The sequence below is a fragment of the Bos taurus genome, chromosome 22, assembly GCF_002263795.3.
Source record: "Bos taurus isolate L1 Dominette 01449 registration number 42190680 breed Hereford chromosome 22, ARS-UCD2.0, whole genome shotgun sequence".
Classification (NCBI taxonomy): Eukaryota; Metazoa; Chordata; class Mammalia; order Artiodactyla; family Bovidae; genus Bos; species Bos taurus.
The window spans coordinates 16,063,236-16,078,941 of NC_037349.1; the positions used below are offsets into that span (position 1 = coordinate 16,063,236).

Genomic DNA, 15,706 nt, shown 5'->3' on the forward strand with positions numbered 1-15,706 from the left:
CTGACATACAGAATGAAGTCAGAAAGAGAAAAACAAATATAGTGTATATTAATGAATATATGTATAATCTAGAAAATAGTACAGAATACAGACATAGGCATAGAGAAAAAATGTATGGACACCAAGCAGGGAAGGTGGGGTGGAATAAATTGGGAGATTGGGATTGACATATATACACTACTAGGTATAAACTAGACAGCTAACGAGACCCTCCAGTATAGCATAGGGAAGAAAAAATGAAGGCAGTATCTGTCTCCAGGACATATATTAAGTTAACCCTAATTTAACCAATATACATTAGGTGCAGACAAATACTGTTTGATTCAATTTATGCAAGATAACTAAAACAGTCAAATTCATAGTGTCAGAAAGTACACTGGCAAATGTCAGTGGCCGGCAAGGGAGGGAACTGGGGAGTTAGTTGTTAATGGGGGACAGAGTTTCAGTTTAGGAAGGTAAAAATTCAGGAAATGAATGATGGTTGAGAGTTGCACAACAATGTAAATGTACTTAGTGCTGCTGAACTATTTAGTTACATGTAGTTAAAATAGTTGTTTTATATAATGTGGCTCTTACAACAACAACAAAACATTTTAAAAAGGACTATACTACCCAAGGCAATTTACAGATTCAACTCAATCTCTGTGAAATTACCAATGGCATTTTTCACAGATCTAGAACAAACATTTTTTTTTTTAATTTGTATGGAAACACAAAAGACCCCAAATAGCCAGAGCAATCCTAAGAATGAAAAACGTAGCTGGGACATTCAGGCTCCCAGATTTCAGAGTATGCTACACAGCTACAGTCATCAAAACAGTACAGTACTGGCACAAAAACAGAAATCTGCAACAGTGGAACAAAATAGAGACCACAGAGATAAACCGACACACCTATGGTCACCTAATCTATGACAAATGAGGCAAAAATATACAATGGGAAAAAGTCTCTTCAATAAGTGGTTCCAGGAAAACTGGACACCTATATGTAAAAGAATGGAACTAGAATATTCTTTAATACCATACACAAAAATAAATTCAAAATGGATTAAAGACCTAAATGTAAGGCCTGATACTATAAAACTCTTATCGGAAAACATATGCAGGATACTCTTTGACATAAATCACAGCAACATCTTGTATTCACTTCCTAGAGTAACAAAAAAATTTTAAATGGAACGTAGTTAAACTTGAAAGCTTCCACACAGCAAAGGAAAGCATAAACAAAATGAAAAGAAACTCACAGAATGATAGAAAATATTTGCAAATGAAGCAACTGACAAGGAATTAATCTACAGAATATACAAACAGCTCATGTAGCTCAATTAAAAAAAAAAAAACTCAACCAAAAAATGTGCAGAAGATCTAAATTGACACTTCTCCAAAGAAGACATACCAATGACCAACAAGCACATGAAAAGATGCTTAACATCAATAATTATTAGAGAAATGCAAATCAAAACTACCACGAGGTATGATCTCATACCACTCAGAATGACCATCATTAAAAAGTCTACAATCAATAAATTCAGGAGAAGGTGTGGAGAAAAGTGAACCTTCCTGCAGTGTTGGTGGCAAGGTAGATTGACATAGCCACTATGGAAAAAGGTATGGAGGTTCTTGAGAAAGCTAAAAGTAGAACTAACATATAATCCAGCAATCCCACTCCTATATGTGGAAAACGTACAGAAAACCATAATTCGAAAAGACACATGCACCCCAATGTTCACTGCAGCACTGTTTATAATAGCCAAGACAGGAAAGCAACAATAATGTTCCCAGACAAACGGAAGGGTAAAGAAGATGTGATATATTATACACAACGGAATATTACTCAGTTGTGAAAAAGAATAAAATACTACTACTTGCAGCAACATGGATGGACCTAGAGATTGTTGTACTAAGTAGGTCAGACAGAGAAAGACACATATTACTTATAAGTGGAATCTGAAAATGGACACAAATGAACTAATTTACAAACATAGACTCACAGACTTAGAAAACGAACTTATGGTTACCAAAGGGAAAAGGTAGAGAGAGGGATAAATTAGGAGTTTGAGATTAACATATATACACATATATAACATAATACATACAAAATAGATTATCAACAAGGAGCTACACTACAGTACAGGGAACTCTACTCAATACTCTATGATAACCTATATAGGAAAAGAATCTGAAAAAGAATGGATATATGTATAACTGAATTGTTTTGCTGTATGTCTGAAACTAATAGTACATTGTAAATCAACTATACTCTAATATAAAATAAAAAAATAAAAGTTGCGCATATTTATGTGGATCTATTTCTGTACTTTCTAATCAATGCTTCACTGATCTGTGTGTCTATCTTTTAATAACTGAAAGTCTTAAAATCAAGTAGTACAATCCTCCCAACTGTATTATTTTTTTAAATTATTTTACCTATTTTAATTCATCCATTTTCCATCAAATTTAGAATAGCTGGTCTATATCTACTAAAACTTTTTGGGAATTTTGATTGATAATACATTAAACCTCTACGGTAATTTGAGCAAAATTGACATATTTACTTTTTTGAGTCTTCTAACCCATAAAAAGAGTCTCTCTATTCACTGGGTCTTCTTTGACTTCCTTTATCAACTTGTTGTAGTTTTCCAACACACATTCTCTGTACATAATTTTTCAGGTTTATACATGAGTACTTTTTGAAAAAGTGAAAGTGTTAGTCATTCAGTTGTGCCATTTGCGTGAAAGGAGTACCCTTTGCGACCCCATGGACTGTAGCCTGCCAGGCTTCTCTATCCATGGAATTCTCCAGGCAAGAGAATGGGTTGCCATTCCCTTCTCCAGGGGATCTTCCTGACCCAGGGATCAAACCTGAAAGGGGCTATCTAAAAAATAATTTTTTTTCTGGCCACACCACACATCTTGCTGCATCTTAGTTCCCTGACCAAGGACTGACCTGTGTGCTTAGCAGTAAAAGAGCCAAGTTCTAACCACTGGACTGGCTTGTATTTTTTTAAATTCTTCTTCTCAATTGTACATGGTTAGTGTACAGAAATATGACTGACTTTTGTGTCTTGATCCTGCATCCTGCAAAGTTGCTTATCTTTATTAGTTCTAGAGATATTTTTTTACTGATTCCCTGGGATTTTCAACATAGAAAATCATGTTGCCTGTGAAAGGAGATTCTTTGCAATCTCTACAGTTTCTTATTTTTATTTACTTTTTTCCTGATTGTACTAGCTAAGACTTCCAGTGTGATGCTGAATAGAGGTGACAAGTATGCACATCCTTGCCTTGTTCCTGTTATTACAGGGAAATCATTCAGTCTTTTTACCAGTAAGTATGATGTCAGCTCTAGGGGGTTTTTTTGTAGATGTCCTATATAAAGTTGAGATTTCCTTCTACTATTCTACACCCAAATCCAATGTGTGTATTTTTTTCTACACCACCAAGTAGTTCTGACTCTAGCTGAGTGTCCTATGAGTCAACTCAAGCCTGATCTACCTGAAGACTGTCAGATGCCACAGGTTGCTCAGCCTAACAGGACTGCCCTCCCACCCACCCATTTCAGATGTCAATTACAAGGTTGTCACCTTTGTTTCTGAGTGACTAGCTATAAGTTGGAGGTTCTGACACCCTCCTCCTTGGTTTGATTAATTTGTTGGAGCAGCTCATGGAATTCAAAGAAACATTTTACTTACTAGTTTACCAATTTATATATAAAAAGCTGTAACTCAGGACCAGCCAAAAGGAAGATTGCATAGGGCAATGTATGTAGACAGGGCTGTACCCTCTCCCTGAATATCCAGGTGCTCACCAAGCAGGAAGTTCTCTGAACTCTGTCCTTTTGGGTTTTTATGAAAACTTCATTACACAGGCATGATTAGTTAAATCACTGGCCATCAACAACTGAAGCCAACCTGGAGGCCCCTCTAGCCTTCCTAGAAATCTGGGGGTGGCATTGAAAGTTCCAACCTTCTAATCACATGGTTGGTTCTCCTGGCAACCAGCCCCTTTCCCTTCCCTAGGTGCTTTCTACAAGTCATCTCATTAACATAACAAAAGAAACCTTCATAGCTCTCATCACAGGAAATTCCAAGGGTTTTAGCTTTGTGCCAGGAAAGAGAATGAAATGAATACATATTTTTTATTGTAATTCATCATTTCATACCTTCTATTCTTGGTTTCTTGAGAATTTGTATCAGGGACGGATGTTGAAATTTGTCAAATTCTTTTCCTGCACCTATTGATATAATCATGTGGGGTTGTTTTTTTCTTTAGACTGTTAATATATAATGAGTTACATGGGTTGATTTCTGAATATTGAATCAGCTGCATTCCCAAGCTAAATAAACTGCTTTTGGTCACAGTATATTGTGCTTTTTATATATTTCTTTCTATAATTTGCTAATATTTGCTTGAGCATTTTCATATTTATATTCTTGAACAATAGTGGTATGTACTTTTTTTGTGTGCTAATTTTGTCTGATTTTGGTATCAGGGCAATGTCAGACTCATAAAATGAGTTGGGAAATATTTCTTTCTCTTTATTCTCTGGAAGAGTGTGTTCAGAACTGATATTTGGTATAACTTGCCCATGAAACCATCTGGACCTGAAGATTTCTTTTTTGGAAGGATTTAAACTAAAAAATTCAATTTCTTTAATACTTACAGGTCAATACAGGTTTTCTGTTTTAGCTGAGGTTTGATAGCTTTTGGATTTTGAGAAATTAGTCCATTTCATCTAAGTTATGTGTAGTTTGTAGTGTAGGCTTAACAAAAGCCTGTGAAGTCTGTAGTAATATCCTCTTTTCCACTTATTCCTAATATTGGTAATTTGTGTCTTTTCTCCTCTGTACTATCTCAGTCCTCCTAGAGGTTTACTTTTATTGATGTCTTCAAAATATCAGTCTTTGGTTTCATTGATTTTATCTACCGTATTTCTGTATCTATTTTATTAATTTCTGATCTTTCTATTGGACTTTCTGTTGTTATCTCACAAGTTCCTGGGATTCTGTTCACTTTTTTCCAACCTTTTTTCTGAGTTTTCTGATTGGATACATTTTATTGAAGTAAGTCAAAATTCGTGCTTCTGGCAATGGCTCAGCAGTAAAGAATCTGCCTGCAATGCAGGAGCCTTACAGGAGAATGTGGGTTTGATCCCTGGGTCAGGAAGATCCCCTGGAGAAAGAAATGGCAACCCACTTCAGTATTTTGCCTGGAAAATTCCATGGAGAGAGGGGCCTGGTGGACTACAGTCCATGGGGTTACAACAGAGCAACTAAACGACAACAACAAAAGTCAAAGTTCACCAACTTTGCTCTGTCTGCTCCTGAGTCCAGCCAGTGAGTTTCTAATTTTGGTTGTTGTGATTTTCAGTTCTCAAATTTGCATTTACTTCTTCTTTATGTTTTCTACTTCTTAAGAGACTGTTTTTAGCATTTAAGAGTGTTCTTGATTGACTGAGCGTTTGTATAATGGTTGGCTTAAAATCTCTGTAGGATAATTCTGTCGTGTGTGTTCTCTCTATTTTGGCATCTATTGATCATCCTTTCCTGTGCAAGTTGAAATGTTTGTGGTCCTTCATGTGCTGAATAATTTTGGTTGTATCATGACATTATAAGAATTATGTTACAAGATTCTGGATCTTGTTTAAATCCACAGAGAATGTCGATATCTTTGTTTTAGCAGGCAATGGGCCTGGTGGGGTTCGGAGTGAAAAAGCATGCCTTCAACCTGTAGGCATGTTTCCAATGTCAGACTGAGGCAGGAGGTAGATGTGCCCATCCCCACTGGGTGAGCAATTGGAGTTCATTCCCTATGGAAACTCCAAAATATCAATAGAAAGACAATCAAGAGAGACGCGAGGCCCTGCCCCGATAAGAGACCACATATTCCTCATTCTCTAAGTCAGGGAGACCTTCCTGACTAGAAAGCTCCTTGGAGGTCAAAAAAGCGTACCCACAGGCCTTTGCACTGGAATTCTTCTTGGCTTAGAGATGTACGAGCACACGTGGGAAGATCCTGTGATGTACCAAATATGGACTAAGAATTGGGCAATTCAAAATGACTGGCTAGAGAAAACCCAGAAGAAATGCCCACATAAGTGATTTAGACTACCATGAGGGTACAACTGTCTGAGTCTGCCCAGGTGGCTATCCACATGTACTATATTCTTTTTTTCCTGATAAACACTTTATTTGTTTCACTAATTTTCATCTTTGTGGGAATTCTCTTCTGCAAAGCCAAAGGGCCAGGGCCTTGTCATCGGCCAGTGGTCTAGTGGCTAGGACTCAGCACTCTCACCACTGCAACCCAACTTCAGTCTCTGGCCGGGAACCGAAACCCTGCTTCCAGCTGCTGCAGGCTGAGGCCACCTGAGATCACATTTGGTGCTGAAACCTGGGAGGTCAAGGTGAACCATGGACTTTGCCCAGCTGCAGCTTGAGGCCTCTGACTTTCACTTTTGCTTTCTTTCTCTTGCTTTCTGCTTTGCTTTCTTTTCGGGACCCACAGGGCATAACCTCTGTCTGTCCACAACCTTATGGCTCCCCCTAACACTGGGGGTGCCAGGGCATTCCCCTAGGTTGTGCAGATTCAAATAAGGTTTGGGTGACAACTGATGTGGTCTTTTGGGACATGTGGAAACATGATTTCCAACTGTGAAGGAGCCCACGGGGTCTCTCTCACTGTCCCATATAGAACCCTCCACTATGCTTTTCTTTCTCACCTTACTTGCACAACAAGGTCTCTTTCTCACTTCCCATCTCCGTGCCCTTTTAGGGAAGGATATCCTGGACACGTTTTCCAAACTGTGTCTCTACCACTGTCAAACTCTGTGTTGCCTGTGTCAGACAAAATCATCAGATGATTCCCAATTCTTTGTTGCCAGACAGATAGGGCAAAGGCTTTAGTGTTCTTCTGCTCTCTAGTCTCTCACCTCCCTCCATGCCTAGAAATCTATCATGAGAATTTCTCTGCCTGCTGGTTCTCAAGCCTTGAACCCCTCGCTGTCTTTCATAGCGCCCAACACCAATTTCGGAGAAGGCAATGGCAACCCACTCCAGTACTCTTGCCTGGAAAATCCCATGGACGGAGGAGCCTGGTAGGCTACAGTCCATGGGGTTGCTAAGAGTCGGACACAACTGAGCGACTTCACTTTCACTTTTCACTTTCATGCATTGGAGAAGGAATTGGCAACCCACTCCAGTGTTCTTGCCTGGAGAATCCCAGGGATGGGGAAGACTGGTAGGCTGCCATCTCTGGGGTCACACAGAGTTGGACACGACTGAAGTGACTTAGCAGCAGCAGCAGCAACACCAATTTAGGTTCCAAGGGTTCCTCTTTGCATCTGTTGAACCCCCTCCACTCCAGGCCTTGGCAGCCTACATACTGCTACAGACAGCCTATTGAGCTAGCCGCAACCCAGAAACTCAAATTATAAACTTTATAGATGCTCAGTCATGATAAATATACCCAAGAGAGTAGAAATTAAAAGATACTTGCTCCTTGGAAGAAAAGCTATGACCAACTGAGACAGCATATTAAAAAGCAGAGACATTACTTGGCCAACAAAGGTCCATCTAGTCAGAGCTATGGTTTTTCCAGTGGTCATGTATGGATGTGAGAGTTGGACTATAAGGAAAGCTGAGCGCTGAAGACCTGACGCTTTTGAACTGTGGTGTTGGAGAAGACTCTTGAGAGTCCCTTGGACTGCAAGGAGATCAAACCAGTCAATCCTAGGGGAAATCAGTTCTGAATATTCATTGGAAGGACTGATGCTGAAGCTGAAACTCCAATACTTGGCTACCTGACGCAAAGAACTGACTCATTGGAAAAGACCCTGATCCTGGGAAAGACTGAAGGCAGAAGGAGAAGGGGACGACAGAGAATGAGATGGTTGGATGGCATCACCAACTCAATGGACATGAGTTTGAGCAAACTCCGGGAGTTGATGAAGGACAGGGAAGCCTGGTGTGCTGCTGTCCATGGGGTTGCAAAGAGTCGGGCACGACTGAGTGACTGAACTGAACTGAAATGAGGAAGACTTATCATAGTACATAAGCCCTATAGACAAGGGATCCCTCCTAAGGAAAGTCCTGGCAACCAACTGGTCTGCCGCTGGTTTAAATATCCTCTCTTGGGCACATGGGGAGACACCCTGCACAAGGTACCAAGGAAGACCAGAGACACCTGGTCAGGAATCACTGGAAAGTAGAGGACGCTTGAAACCGTATCAGGTTCAAAGGAAAACTGGGGAATGCCCTGAACCCCTTCAGGCTAAAGCCTCCTGGTAAATGTTTCTGGGATGTCAGATTACATTTCTAATAGAACCGTCTTATTCTTGGTTGTAGGTTACTCAACTTTGAGGGTACCCCTCCAAGCCAGAAGAAACACCTCTGGAGTGTATCCTTAAGAACTGGGAATATTTTAAATAGAAGCGCTAACAAAGGAAAAACTTGAGTGCTATTGTATTTGGTTGGGGAATGGAGAAAAATAGCCTGAAAATGGTCTTTAAATTATAATACCATTCTGCAATTGGATCATTATTGCCATGGGATGAGAAAGTGGACTGAGGTTCCCTCTATTCAGGTTTTCATGGTCATTTACCCAAATCTCACCCTACATGGCTCTTGTAATTCAAAACCTAGGGAACCAGAAAACTCTCCCAACATTTTAGATGATCCCCTTCTAAGCTTTCCCATCTCTCGGGGGGAAACCTAGCCCCCTTACTCCTGACAGTATCCCTACTTCTTCCAGTCCCACTGATCTGTCCCAAACTCCACCTCCCTATGTCCTTCCTTGCTCTCCATTATCCAAAGAGAGACTGGTCCCTCTAGGGTAACTCACAGTGGAGCTTCCTATAACCCAGGATCAGCAAAATTAGGCCTTCTCGGGAGTGGCAAAGGAGAAGGGAACAATTGGAGTACACAATGCCCTTCTCTTTAACTGACTTAGTGCAATGTAAACAGAAACTGGGCCAATTTTCCAAAAACCCTAGTTTGTTGAAGAGTTTCATGCCCTCACTCTGGTCTACAATTTAACTGGAAGGATGTCCTAATAGTGCTACCTACTTGTACTTTTGAGAAAAACACAGAATTTCAACAGCAGCCCGGGGGCACGCTGACCAGCTTGCTAGAGACCAGCCCAAACATTATGCTATGAGTGGAGACGCAGTCCCAATTCAGGAACCCTCTTAGCATATTAATTTCTGGGTGGGAACAGAAGTCAGGAAACCCACGATCCAATATGTATTAGAAGGGATGAGAAAGTGTATCAAAGAGTCAGTTAACTATGAAAGGTAAAAGGAGTGATCCAAGAAGGAAAAGAAAATCCAGCCTTCTTCCACAGGCAGCATGTAGAGGGTTTTAGGATGTATACCAACATAGATCCCTCCACTTGTGAAGGTCAGTCACTGTCAGGACAGCACTTTATTAGCCTGTCTACCCCTGATATTAGGAAGAAACTTCAAAAGTTACAATTAAGCCCACAAACCCCCACGCCTCAACTCCTGAGCTGGCTGTGGCCTCTGGGGTATTTGGGCTTCCCAGGTGACACAGCGGTAAAGAATTCACCTGCCAATGCAGGAGACATAAGAGGCGTGGGTTTGATCCCTGTGTTGGGAAGATCCCCTGGAGGAGGAAATGGCAACCCACTCCACTCCAGAATTCTTGCTTGGAAAATTCCACAGACAGAGAGCCTGGTGGGCTACAGTCATTCGGTCACAAAGAGTAAGACACAACTGAGTGAAATGAAATAGGATACTCTTTGGACTATTTAATAATGGAGGTCAAGCTGAGGAGGAAGAAAGAAACCAACATGAGAAAAGACAGGCCAGGGCCCATACAAAACTGATAACCATTGCTGTCAGCCTTGCTTTTCGACCTCAAGACAACCCAAGAGGGCCAAGAAAGTCCAACTTTCTGTCTGGAGGTAAGGCCAACAAGGAGGAATGCTACAAATGCAAGTCAACTGGCCACTGGGCCCAAGACTGCCAGAAAGAGGTCCCAGGGCCATGCCCAGCCTGCAAACAAACAGGTCATTAGAAGAGGGACTGTCCCAAAGGGAAAGGGGGGGCTCCCGCTCCCAAGATGCCATGACGGATGACAGAGGCAGTGGGGGGACCCTGGCAGTTCCCTCCAATGAGAAGTCTATCTCTATCAAGGAGCTCTGGGTGGTCCTTGACATGACAGGTAAGAAAATAAGTTTTTTAATTAATAGGGGAGCCACTTATCCTGTCCTGATCTCTCATGCTGGGCCTCTCTCCTCCAAAAGCTGTACTGTGACTGGTGTTGATGGAAAGCCTCGCACCCATTTCTTTACTGGGGCTCTCACTTGCCAATTTGACCAGCGGTTGACTTCACATGCCTTTTTAGTTGTACCTGAGTGTCCCACCCCACCACCTTCTGAGCTCCCTCAGGGCCATACTCCAGTTAGGAGGCCCCGAATAGCCCCTTATCTTGACTCTAAGACCAGCTGGAATATTAAGGTCCTGTTCCCAGCCATATTCTACAGGCAGTGGACTCTTCAGTATGTGACAAAGGAATCTCTATAACAATTAGCCTTAGACCAGAAGCTGCTTACCCTAACAAGAGATAATATCCCATAAAGTTGGAAGCAAAAAAGGATTTACAACCCCTCATAGATAAATTCTTAAGACATGCCTCTCGGTACCCTACCAGTCTCCATGCAACACTCCTATTCTGCCAATTATTAGGCCAAATGGGGGATACAGTATGGTACAAGGCCTTAGAGCTGTAAACGACAGTGGTCCCTATATATCCCCTCGTGGCCAATCCTTATAACAATATTAATCAAAATTTCTGAGAACACTAAATTGTTTACTGTGCTCAACCTCAAGGATGCTTTCTTTTGCATCCGCTTCGTCCCTCATCACAGTATCTGTTTGCCTTTGAGTGGACTCAAGCCAAATGCAATAATACACCTGAACTGTATTGCCTCAGGGGTTTTAGGTCAGCCCACACTTGTTTACCCAGGCCCTAGGAAAGGAACTTGGAGAAGGCGATGGCACCCCGCTACAGTACACTTGCCTGGAAAATCCCATGGACAGAGGAGCCTGGTGGGCTGCAGTCCATGGGTTCACAAAAAGTCGGAAACGACTGAGCGACTTCACTTTCACTTTCATGCATTGGAGAAGGAAATGGCAACTTACTCCAGTGTTCTTGCCTGGAGAATCCCAGGGACGGGGGAGCCTGGTGGGCTGCTATCTATGGGGTCTCACAGAGTTGGACGTGACTGAAGCAACTTAACAGCAGCAGGAAAGGAACTAAAGGAAATACACCTAAAAGAAGGTGCCATTCTACTGTATGTAGACAATATATTAATATGCAGTCCCTCTATGGAGGACTCAGATCAAAATACCACTGAAGTCCTTATTTCCTTGAGGCCCATGGTTAGCATCTCAGTCTCTAAGACAAAGGTACAAATCTCAAAGCAACAAGTTAAATATCTGGGATATATTATAAATCTCCGAAGTAGACAGTTAACTTAAGATAGAAAAACAAGCTATATTAGGCCTAAGCATTCCAAATACAAAGAAACATATCCATATCTTTTGGAACATGGCAGGATTTTGTAGAATTTGGATTCCAGGATTTGGGCTAATGGCTAAGCCCCTATATAAAGCCACTAAAGCTTTAGATACAGAACCATTACTTTGGAACAGGTAATAGGAAAAGGCAAAAACCATTCATCTTGTCTGTGGGTGAAAAGCAGAAGACAGCTTTTGGGGGTCCTTATACAGAAGCTCAGGGAAGTTCCTCAGCCTATAGGCTACGTTCCCAAGTAACTAGACTCTGTGGCCCTAGGTTGGCTTGGCTGCCTCCAGGCAGGAGCTGTCACCACTTTATTAGTGGAAGAAGCTAACAAGCTCACCTTTGGACAGCCACAGGAAGTACAGACCTTTCATCAAGTACAAGGGATTCTAGAGATAAAAGGCCACCATTAAACTTCCTTGGTACTCCAGTGGTTAAGAATCTGCCTGCCAAAGCAGGGGACACAGGTTTGATCCCTAGTCCAGGAAGATCCTACATGCCTCGGAGCAACTAAGCCCATGCACTGCAACAAGAGAAGCCACCTCAAACAGAAGCCGGCATGCTGCAACTAGAGAGTCGCCATCCCCACGCTGTCTGCAACTAGAGAAAGCCCATGCATAGCAATGAAGACCCAGTGCAGCCAAAAATAAAGAAATACTTTTTAAAACGTTGTCATTAAATTTACAAAAAAAAAAAAAAAAGGTGATCACCACTGGCTAACTGGAGGCTGCCTCATTAAGTCCCAGGCTCTGCTTCTCGACTCCCCAGAGCTAACCCTCAAAACTTGCCACACTCTTGATCCTACTACATTAATGCCCACCAAAAGCCCATTGCTAGCACCTTCTTGCCTTGAAACCCTTGACCAGATCTATGCCTGTAGGTCTGACCTAACAGACTTGTTATTTAGTTGCTAAGTCATGTCTGACTCTTTGTGACCCCATGGACTGTAGCCCACCAGGCTCCTCTGTCCCTGGGATTCTCCAGGCAAGAATACTATAGTGCGTAGCCATTTCCTTCTCCAGGGGATCTTCCTGACCCAGGGATTGAACCCATATCTCCTGCATTGGCAGGCAGATTCTTCACCACTGAGCCACCAGGGAAGACTTGACTTAATAGACTAGGGCACAGAAAACCCCGAGGAAGAATTGTTTACTGATGGCAGTAGTTTCATTAAAGATGGAGTCAGGAGGGCAGGGTATGCTACTGTGATCACTCACAGCATCACAGAAGAAAAACCTTGTCACCTAACACTTCAGCCCAAAAGGCTGAATTGATAGCTCTAACCCAAGCCTCAACCCCAGGGAAAGGAAAGATTGTAAATATATACACAGACTCAAAATACGCCTTACTTGTCTTACATGCCCACGCATCTATCTGGAGAAAGAGAGGATTTCTAAATGCAAGAAATTTCCCTATAAAATATGCGGCTAACAGTTTATATCTCATAGAAGTGGTTCAAAAACCAAAACAGATAGCAGTCATCCACTGCCATGGGCACCTAAAGGGAACTTCTCTAATGTCCCAAAAAAACAACAGGGCAGATCAGGAAACAAAGAAAGCAGCCCTGATGTCCCTAATTGTAATGGCTTTAATCCCATCCCTTATCCCTTCTAACATTATACCCAGGTACTCGACTCCCAAAGATACCTGGGCACGAGACAGAGGGGGAACTAAGGGGACAGACAGATGGCTGGGCCATATAGATCGGAAAGTGCTCATACCTCCCTCTGACCAATGAGAAATTATTAAAGGGCTACATGATTCTCTCCATATGCGGAGAGAAGCAATGTCTACAATTGTTTTCTGACTTTTTACAGGGAAAGGGCTCCCAGAGACAATTAAGAGTATTACTCAAGCATGTGCCTTTGCACCACCCATAACCCAGGAGGCAACCCCAAGACTCCCCTTCTTGTTAGCCCAGTACAGTGACATGGGAGACTTATCCCATGAGGATAAGGAAGATGACTGGCAAATAGATTTCACTCAGATGCCCTTCTTCCAGGGCTTCAAATATTCAATTGGCAAAAAAATTGTTCAGATTTTTTCCTAAGTTGTTATAGAAAAACCTAAATGAACTTTTTGGCCAGCCCAATACTTACTAGGCTTTAAGTATTTTCACTGAACAGACAGAAGCCTCCCTCACTAGAACTGAGAAGGCTACTGAAATGGCTAAGGTGCTTCTAAAAGAAATTATTCCTAGATTCAGATTGCCTCATCACCTTCAGAATGATAATGGACCTTCATTTGTAGCAAAGATGACCCAGTTTTCTCGGGCTTTAGGAACTAAAAACCATCTCCAGTGGGAGAGAGGTTTAAGAGGGAGGGGACACATGTATACCTATGGCTGATACATGTCGTTTGACAGAAAACAACAAAATTCTGTAAGGCAATTATCCTTCAATCTCCATTCATTCTGAAGACCTCAGGAAAAGTGCAATGGACTAATGATACTCTACAGAAAACCTTGGGCAAATTCTGTCAGGAAACATCAGAGTTGTGGTATTACCTGCTGCCAATTGTCCTTTTAAGGGTCAGGGCACCCTGTAAAACAACCACTAAGTTAATAAGCCCTTTTGAAATAACATATAGAAGACCATTCCTTACTCTGGACATGCTAACTGATCCAGAAACCCAGGCTCATCTTAAATACATTATAAACCTAGGCCAGGTCCAGAGGGCTACATAAGAATATGGCAACAGCTTGGGCTGGCGGACCTCGAGGAGCGCGGATGGGGGCCGCATCGCACCAGGAGATGGTGGCAGCGGTGGCCCTGAGCGGCGCCAAGCGGAGCCTTCCGGCCGAGCTGAAGCAGCGTCTGCGGGCGCTGAGGAGCGGCTGCGCCAGTCCCGCCTCTTGGCCCAGAAGGTGTTTACTCATAGTGAATGTCAAAAGTCCAAAAGAGTGTCCATCTTTCTGAGCATGCCAGATGAAATTGAGACAGAGGAGATCATCAAGGACATTTTCCGACAAGGCAAAACCTGCTTTATCCCGCGGTACCAGTTGCAGAGCAATCACATGGATATGGTGAAGTTAGTATCACCAGAGGAAATCGCGTCACTGCCCAGAACTTCCTGGAACATTCAGCAGCCCAGTGAGGATGAGGTTCTGGAGGAGGCCTTGTCAACAGGGGGACTTGACCTCATCTTCGTGCCTGGTCTCGGGTTCAACAAACAGAGTAACCATTTGGGATGGGGCAAGGGCTACTATGACGCCTACCTGAAGCGCTGTCTGCAGTCCCAGGACGTGAAACCCTACACCCTGGCCTTGGTTTTCAAAGAGCAGATCTGCCTCCAGGTCCCAGTGGATGAGAACGATGTGAAGGTAGATGAAGTGCTTTACGAAGACTCGTGAGCACTTTTGGCTCTGACAACCGCAGCTGAATAATCAAGGTTTTGTGCCAGAAAAAGTCGAATATGTGTATTTTCTCTTTGTCAGAAATTAGTGGAAATTGCACACTAATGTGAATATGGGCTACATTGTTTTTAACGTAAGATACACCTAACATGAAACCAGTTTTAAAAATCAATAGCTGTGTGTGTGATAGAACATTGATTAAAACGGAGGCTATCACCATGTGATTTTCAATTTAACTTTCTGGCCTTAATGTCCCAGGTTGGTCTGTCTGCTTGGTGGTGGTGGTGGTGGTGGTTTAGTTGCTCAGTCAAGCCTGACTCTTGGCGATCCCATGGACTATAGCCTGCCATGCTCCTCTGTCTATGGGATTCTCCAGGCAAGAATACTGGGGTGGATTGCCATTACCTCCTCTTGACCCAGGGACTGGACCCAGGTCTCTCACATCACAGGCAGATTTTTTGCCACTTGAGCCGTTAGGGAATCCCTGGTTCTGCTTTGAAGTGTAAGTTGAACATTTATGAGGCGCTGTGCTCCAACTCAGAGTGTGAGGGGAAAGGAAATTTATGGGGAATGGACACAGTCATGAAGTCCTATCAGGGGTCTGGGTCAGTCTGGCAGGCACACAGAGACCCAGCAATTACTAAATGACTTGGAGTTTGCTTTGCATTCAAAGTTCCCCAAGAATATTCTCCCCTTTCATCATGGCTTCACTTACTCAACTGGAAATTATGTCTGACGCTTTCTAACATTTGATGGACAACAGACTGAAACCTTTTATGATTTAAATATTTAAATCTGGCTAATGT

General features: G+C 42.4%; 1 pseudogene; it reads left to right on the top strand.

The window, feature by feature from the left end:
• The first annotated feature begins 14,298 nt into the window (after positions 1 to 14,298).
• On the top strand, positions 14,299 to 14,897 carry LOC784464 (5-formyltetrahydrofolate cyclo-ligase-like; annotated as a pseudogene).
• Positions 14,898 to 15,706: the final 809 nt, after the last annotated feature.